The sequence below is a fragment of the Macrobrachium rosenbergii genome, chromosome 41 (assembly GCF_040412425.1).
Source record: "Macrobrachium rosenbergii isolate ZJJX-2024 chromosome 41, ASM4041242v1, whole genome shotgun sequence".
Taxonomy (NCBI): Eukaryota; Metazoa; Arthropoda; class Malacostraca; order Decapoda; family Palaemonidae; genus Macrobrachium; species Macrobrachium rosenbergii.
The window spans coordinates 88,189,488-88,195,487 of NC_089781.1; the positions used below are offsets into that span (position 1 = coordinate 88,189,488).

General features: G+C 34.8%; 1 protein-coding gene and 2 non-coding genes across 3 annotated transcripts in view; 1 reads left to right on the forward strand and 2 right to left on the reverse strand.

Moving 5' to 3' along the window:
* LOC136826967 (probable ATP-dependent DNA helicase HFM1) overlaps positions 1–6,000 on the reverse strand; it is a 189,103-nt gene that overhangs the window by 92,190 nt on the left and 90,913 nt on the right. The gene's annotated exons all lie outside the window — the stretch shown is intronic.
* On the reverse strand, positions 36–107 carry TRNAE-UUC (transfer RNA glutamic acid (anticodon UUC)). Its single transcript has one exon. It is a non-coding gene; the product is annotated as a tRNA-Glu (tRNA).
* Positions 1,465–1,537, forward strand: TRNAM-CAU (transfer RNA methionine (anticodon CAU)). The gene has a single exon. It is a non-coding gene; the product is annotated as a tRNA-Met (tRNA).

Consider the following 6,000-nt stretch of genomic DNA (forward strand, 5'->3'; position numbering starts at 1 on the left):
CACCCACACACGACCAATTCCATGCCAAAAGAGTCTTCCCATGCCGGGAATCGAACCCGGGCCTCCTGGGTGAAAGCCAGGTATCCTAGCCACTAGACCACATGGGATCTGACTCTACTGATTTTCCTTCTTCATAAAAACAACAGGTACACTATTGCATTATTTACTTGTATGGTTTTGTCATTACAATTACTTGCCGATTTTTCATTATTTTTTTATTTTTTCTTTGAAAATAAATATCCCTTAGTTCCTTTTTAAATTAAGATTTCTCGGTCTTCTTTGTACATTAATACTGTTAACTTCCTTGACTGAATTCGCTATTTTTATTCAGCATTCTATAATTAAATATATCACTTGCATTCCGACCCTCGTTTTTTATTGTTTTATAAAATTACATTAATAATTTCAGCTGACGACGACCACTCATGTTATATTCTCTATTTCTTTTGGACTTCGCCACAAAATAAATCTAGACTGCCTCTAGACCTAGACAGTAAAATTACAGACTTCTTGCAGCTTTATCGAAGTCAATATCACCGCGGTTATGACACCAGATAACTTGATCATTCAATATTGTAGCATGAACATTTAATGTGATAGTTACACTACTTATGTCCTAAACAAACATGATTAAAAATATTTAGTCTTCCCCTGAAACCCCTTTCCTCATTAGCATTCCTAATTTTTTCCTTAGCACTGTAAAGTCTGCATCGAAATAAATCATCATTCACACAAACTACTACTTTCTCTGGCGAAATAAAAATGACCCTAAAGTGGGTTAAAATCTAAGAAAGAAAGAATATCAATTCCAACTCGACAACAGCTTCCTAAGCAATCTTAACCAATCGCGTCATTGGCACTGCTTCTACTGAGTTCGATATTCTTTAGACCTTGGATTCTGCCGTTCCTAAATGGGTCGCAGACGATCGATTGTTTCTGTGGGGGATGAATCAGAAAAATGTAAATCTGCATTTTCAGAGCTTAAAACTTCTTCGAGGCATGTCTATTTAGTATTGATTTAGTGGTATTTTCATATGACTCACAATACTCGTCTATGCAATTTCACTTTCTGGAGAGGTGCCATCATATTTCCAGTAAAATGTCGAGGAAATGACATTTAATATTAATATGTTCCTTCTCATTTCTTCTAAAAAAATACTACACCAATACATTAAATATACAAACAGACAAACCCTAAAACTGTTGAAATTCTTGGTCAAGACCATTACTCCATTCAGAAGCTCAAAAGAGAAAGTGAGAGCCTGAGGTGATGCAACATTCAGAACTGGTTCTACTCGTCCGCGCTGGTGGCCTACGCCAGTAAAGTGGCGGTCACGGGTGCAAATTCTACACTATAATCTTTTAATCAAATTTTTTGCATTGTTTCCACATCGGGGAATAAATCAGGGATTAGAATAGGGAAATCAAAGTATTATGTTGAGGATTTTCTCTTATTCAAATACAGCCTCGGTAGCGCAGTAGGCAGCGCGTCAGTCTCATAATCTGAAGGTCGTGAGTTCGATCCTCACTCGGGGCAAATCTTTTCAGACAGGGCAACCATGCCGAGACCAAAGCTTTATGCAACACCTGGTGAAGACGGATGAGCAAGAAAGGTGTTTGTAAGGGCCTTGCTTTGTATTTCATTCATGTTTTGAAGGAAGGGTAAATTCGGTATTGCCTTGCGGTCGGTTGATTTTTTCAACTAGCCATATCATGGTAGAGGATTGTTTATTTCAAAGCCAGTTGAAACCATGGCAGACGACCACGTTTTTCAGAGCCAACCGAAACGAGTCATGTCATGGTAGATGATCATGTTGTTGTAAAGCCAGTTGAAACCATTCATGTCAAGGTAGATGATTAGGTTATTTTAAGGTCAAGTATGTCAAGGTAGTTGATCAAAGGGAGGAGAAAAAGTTGTTTTAAAGTTAGTACGACATGTAGTTGATCAAGAAAGGAGATAAAATTGCTTTAAAGTCAGTCAAGTCATGGTAGTTGATCAAGGAAGGATATCAAGCTGTTTTACAGCCAATCTTCTTGTCAAGTTAGTAGTCGATCAAGAGTAAAAGGGCGTTGCATTCAGATGTCTTGAAGCCAGCAATGCCAATGTTTTGATCAATATAAACCAGTTAAATGGCATTACTATCAGTTAACCCCTTGAAGATTGCCATGCCAAGGTATTGATCGAGAAAAGAGTAAAATGGTTTTGTATTTAGTTGTCTTGAAGCCAGCCATCTCATGATAACTGGTCAATAAAAGATTAAAATGCCTCAAATAATTATCTACTCTCCAACCTTACTCATATATAATTATTTGTTAGGCTTGAAGAAAATTAGTAGCTGCTTGACATCCCTAAAAATGTACTTATTTGACCATTTTATTCCTTTAGCAGATGATGGTGCTAGATGTGGCCCTATTCCCATCTCCTGGAATACCCTTTCCCATCTTCATTTCAAATGACCTTCAAAGGATTTACATTCTTCACCATGATGCATTAAATATCCAAAGTATACAGTACAAGAGATGATTCAAAGACCAGGTCTACCTTAAGATGGAAATGCTCTTGCATTCTTTAGGTGCATTTTTGCTTAGCTGACCTGAAAAATCCAGCAGATTTCCTATTATTGCACGAACTATTGTTAAAATATACAGGAGGCATTACACACGTCATTCTTTTTGACAAAGCTGAATCAAAGGATCTCATCTGGTCAAAGACCCATTTTCAGAAAAAATTCCAGTTTGAATTCTGACCAAGACCATTATTATTATTATTATTATTATTATTATTATTATTATTCAGAAGGGGCCACTGACTTGACATTCAAGCTTCCAAAGAATATGGTGTTCATTAGGAAGAAGTAAGAAAAGGGTGGCGGGAAATACATAAAGAAGAGATCTCACTATATATATATATATATATATATATATATATATATATATATATATATATATATATATATATATATATATATATATATAGTTGACTGCTGGTATTCGGGGAGGATGTGTACTACAACCCCTGCAAATAGCTAAAATCCACGAATACTTGACACCCCTCTAAAAACGCTACTAACTGCCTATTTTGATGTTCCAAATACCAAAAAACCCCTCTTAAAACGCTTACACCCGAGTATTTTAATAGTTTTTTCACCAAAAAATGCATTTAGTCACGAGAATGATATGAAAATGCAGTAATTAGTGAATGTTTTTCTGTGAAAATACTCCAAATAGGTGAATTTTCCATGAATAATGAATATATACGTTCCACAGAAACATTCATGAATAGGTGAAGCCATGAATTCAGAACTGCAAAACAGGGGTCCACTGTATATATATATATATATATATATATATATATATATATATATATATATATATATATATATATATATATATATGTATATATGTGTATATATTTATATGAATCATATATCTTTCCCATTTGCAGAGGGTGCTGCCAGAAGGGTACAGTTTCCCGGTTTCTTCTAAGTCTTTTGGGATGAGGGTGCTAGACCACATCCTTTCCAGTAATTCTAGCAGACACTGGTACCCATGCACAGCCGAGTTGGCTTGTGATAATCCATGGATGTAACATACAAAAGCTGAGCACTACTCTACTCAGCCAGTGTGCCCACTTGTGCAATTACACCTTTCAAAGGTGAGTGATGGGGTCACACAATGTATGTGAAAAGAAAAAATTAATATATATATATATATATATATATATATATATATATATATATATATATATATATATATATATATATATATATATATATATAATCAATATATGACCACAGGGACACTGAAACACCGAAGTCCAAGGTCTTCCACCTTTACTCAAAAGGCATTTTCGAATAAACTAGATATTATGTAAAAAGGATTATGATGAGGACAGTTTTATAGGCAACAACCAGGATAAAAGGAGTATATATATTGCAACTGTAATGAGGTAGGACCTTAGATTAGGTTTAACTCAGGTATCGGATTAACCAAGGAGGGGCTAATGAACTTTACAAGGATTACAGAGTTTCTTTAATAGTATCTCCTTTAAACCCCCTCTGAGCATCTTATGCAGAATGGAGAATGCACACCTGAACTTTGATTATTTACACTGTTAGCTGTATCAATGCATATCTCAAGATATATCTAGCAAAATTATATATATTTTTGTTATTATCCTATGTGAGATCAAGCAATTCTATGTGGCTTAATAATTAAGGCTCAAAAAGAGACTCATTCTTTTGGCCACTTCTAACTGAAATTTAATGTTGATTTATTTCAACGTTTAATACCTAACGTGTCTGACCCAAATATATTGTGCGTTTTTGCTTTAAAATACCTTTAAGTAAAGGCAAAAGATCTTGCACTCCGTTGTTTCAAATTCCTCGTAGCCATATACTGTGTATATATACACACATTAGTCCACCATTCATTTGTTGCGCTGTTGTCTTTTTGACAGGTGAAAGAGAAGCAATCGGTGTATTTACCTATCTTTACATTTTTTCATTTACTGGCTATGTCAATATCACGCTCCTGAATGTTTACATACTCTATAAATACAACTACTGAACGATTCACTTTCATTACTTGTTTATTTTTACAATTCTAACATGGCCGAATCCATGGTGCAGCCAGCATCAAGTGAGGTCGATCTCATATACAGTATTAAAGGTCTTTCACGATCCAAATAGCACTAAAGCAGTGGTGTCTAAGCCACAACATTTTAAATGTATATAACAAAAATCTCCTCTTTCTGTATTTCCCATTACCTTCTGCAACCGCTTTCGAATGAACACCATATTCTTTGGAAGCTTGAATTTCAAGTCAATGGCCCAAGCGGGCTTGTTCCATATGAATAGGGTTCATCTTCTGAATAATAATAATTGTGTACGTTAAAGAAAATGAGATCCGCCTATTTTATTGTTGTTATTGACTGAATTACACCGCCCATTTTATTGTTATTACTGACTGAATTACACATATCACACATTACGCATGCATGAATTTATATCTGTTACTGAAGAATTCGCTCTGAGAGGTCAAGAGACCATGAAAGCTGAAAACGAGCATTAACAGACTGCTCCTCTGTACAATTTGCATGTGGTGTTACTATTTGGCTGTGACATCATCAACCAAATTCATAATGGTACCACCAATGAACTCATTACACTTAACAAATGCACAATGAAATTACTGCTTTGTTTCCAAATTCATGAACAATAACTTTTAATACTAAATATTTTTATGCCATTATGAACCTTGGAAATTTCTTCTGCTTACGGACTTACTGCAACACTTACATCTTTCCTTAAAAACCCGATGATGAATATGGAATAGAAAACATCTCTTTTTTGAGCTATTCTGCTATCAAGAGTGTGTGTGTGTGTGTGTGTGTGTGTGTGTGTGTGTGTGTGTGTGTGTGTGTGTGTGTGTGTGTGTGTGTGTGTGTGTGTTTTAGAAAGGGAAAATGCCCTAGTCATTTTCCAACTAATATTACTTCATTTTAATGTCGTTCATTTTCCAACAGTTAACATACTTGCTCCTTTTTAAGCGATCTCATTAATTTCACTTATTCTTATAGAGGGGCATTTTTAAAACTTGTCTAGACTTTAGCTATCAAAATTAATTCGTAAATGTAAATTCCACAATACTTTTCAGTCCTTCGCTGCCTTTATTTCGGTAATCTTATGATATCAACCCTTTTCAATATGTGGAGAAAATTAAATACTTTGGTGTTAATTATTATTAGGAATAGAGCAGTCATCTTTGTAAGTAAGCACTGAGTTGATGAAAGATATCGACCCCTTTCTAAAAATAGCAAAAGCAATTTTCTTTTACCAGTTTTTGACCAAGTTAAAACATTAAGCATTCAGTCTCCTTGTCCCTACAATAAATAATTTTACCACACCCTCAACGATTTCATTTACTCATTCTTCATAAACACCATCCACTCAGGTATTTAACTCTTGCCTATTTTTACAGATCTTATTATCGTGTTCT